Below are 1,963 nucleotides of genomic sequence, written 5' to 3' on the forward strand. Positions count from 1 at the left end.
AATAAAAAAAAATAAAAAAAAATAAAAAAAAACAAAAAAAAAACCAAGTACTTAAAAAGTGCATTATGTTGGTATAGCCACTTGCATTAATTTCCACTAACATTTTAACAAATGAGCTTTAAATAAAAAGTAAATGTGATATACAGGTTAAGAGTAGAACATGGGCTCAGTCCCTTAGCAGTCGTATGGAATCCTGTTGCTTGGCGGCCTGTGCTCTTGTGCTCAGACATGGCTTCAAATGACTATCTCCAACAAGCAACTCAAACCTATGGGCTTATCCTACCCAGCCTGGGCTACTCCCAACAGAGCAATCAGCCCTATGGCCAGAAGAGTTACACTGGTTATGGCCAATCAGCTGACACTCAGGATATGGCCAGAACAGTTATGGTTCTTATGGACAGACCCAAAACACAGGCTATGGAACTCAGTCCCCAGGGATATGATATGGTTCTACTGGTGACTATGGCAACAGCCACAGTTCCCAATCTTCTTATGGGCAGCAGTCCTTCTACCCTGGCTATGGCCAACAACACCTCAGGAAGTTATGGTGGCAGTTCTCAGAGCAGTAGCTATGGGCAGCCCCAGAGTGGAGGTTATGGTCAACGGTCTGGCTATGGTGGACAGCAGCAAAACTACGGACAGCAACAAAGCTCCTATAACCCACCTCAGGATTATGAACAACAGAACCAGTAAAACAGCAGCAGTGGAGGTGGTAGAGGGGGCGGTGGAGGCAACTATGTCCAAGATAAGTCCTTTATGAGTGGTGGTGGCGGTGGCTGTGGTGGTGGTGGTGGTTATGGCAATCAGGACCAGAGTGGTGGCGGCAGTGGTGGCTATGCAGGAGGCCAGCAGGATCGTGGGGGCAGTGTCAGGGACAACGGGAATGGTTGCAACCGAAGCGGTGGTGCTATGAACCCAGAGGCCATGGAGGTGGCCAAGGAGGCAGAGGTGGCATGGGCAGAAGTGACCGTGGTGGCTTCAATAAATTTGGTGGTCCTCGGGATCAAGGATCTCCTCATGATTCTGAACAGGATAATTCAGACAACACTATCTTCGTGCAAGGCCTAGGTGAGAATGTTACAATTGAATCTGTGGCTGATTACCTCAAGCAGATTGGAGTTATTAAGACAAACAAGAAAATTGAACAGCCTATGATTAATTTGTAGACAGACAGGGAAACTGGCAACAATCTCATTTGATGACCCACCTTCTGCTAAAGCAGCTATCGACTGGTTTGATGGTAAAGAATTCCCTGAGAATCCCATTAAAGTTTCATTTGCTACCTACCGATCTGACTTCAATTGGGATGGTGGAAACAGTCATGGAGGCCAAGGGCCTGGAAGACCCATGAGCCATGGAGGCTATGGAGGAGGTGGCAGCAGTGGCTGTGGTCGTGAAGGATTCCCCAGTGGAGGTGGTGGGGGTTGAGGATAGCAAGGAGCTGGGGACTGGAAGTGTCCAAATCCTACATGTGAGAACATGAACTTCTCTTGGAGAAATGAATGCAACCAGTGTAAGGCACCTAAGCCAGCTGGCCCAGGACAGGGAACAGGAGGCTCTCATATGGGGGGAAACGATGGAGACGATCTACGTGGCAGAGGAAGATATGACCAGGGCGGCTACTGGCGCCGAGGAGGAGACTGTGGGGGCTTCAGAGAGGGACAGGGTGGTAGGGACAGAGCCTATTTTGGCCCTGGCAAGATGGACTCCAAGGGCGAGCACAGACAGAATCACAGGGAGAGGCCATATTAGCCCGGCTCCTGAAGTTCTGGAACTCTTCCTGTACCCAGTGTTACCCTTATTATTTTGTAAATTTACAATTCAGGATCGCTCACGGATATTTGTGTGTGTGTGTGCGTGTGTGTGTGTGTGTGTGTGTGTGTGTGTGAGAGAGAGAGAGAGAGAGAGAGAGAGAGAGAGAGAGAGAGAGAGAGAGAGAAGCACCCTAATTGTAACCATATCT

General features: G+C 48.6%; 1 pseudogene; it reads left to right on the plus strand.

Annotated features, from left to right (window-relative positions):
• Positions 1–228: 228 nt before the first annotated feature.
• LOC110287509 (RNA-binding protein FUS pseudogene) lies at positions 229–1,752 on the plus strand (annotated as a pseudogene).
• The last annotated feature ends 211 nt before the right edge of the window (positions 1,753–1,963 follow it).

Source organism: Mus caroli, unplaced genomic scaffold (genome assembly GCF_978045245.1).
Source record: "Mus caroli unplaced genomic scaffold, Mus_caroli_1 scaffold_5, whole genome shotgun sequence".
NCBI lineage: Eukaryota > Metazoa > Chordata > Mammalia > Rodentia > Muridae > Mus > Mus caroli.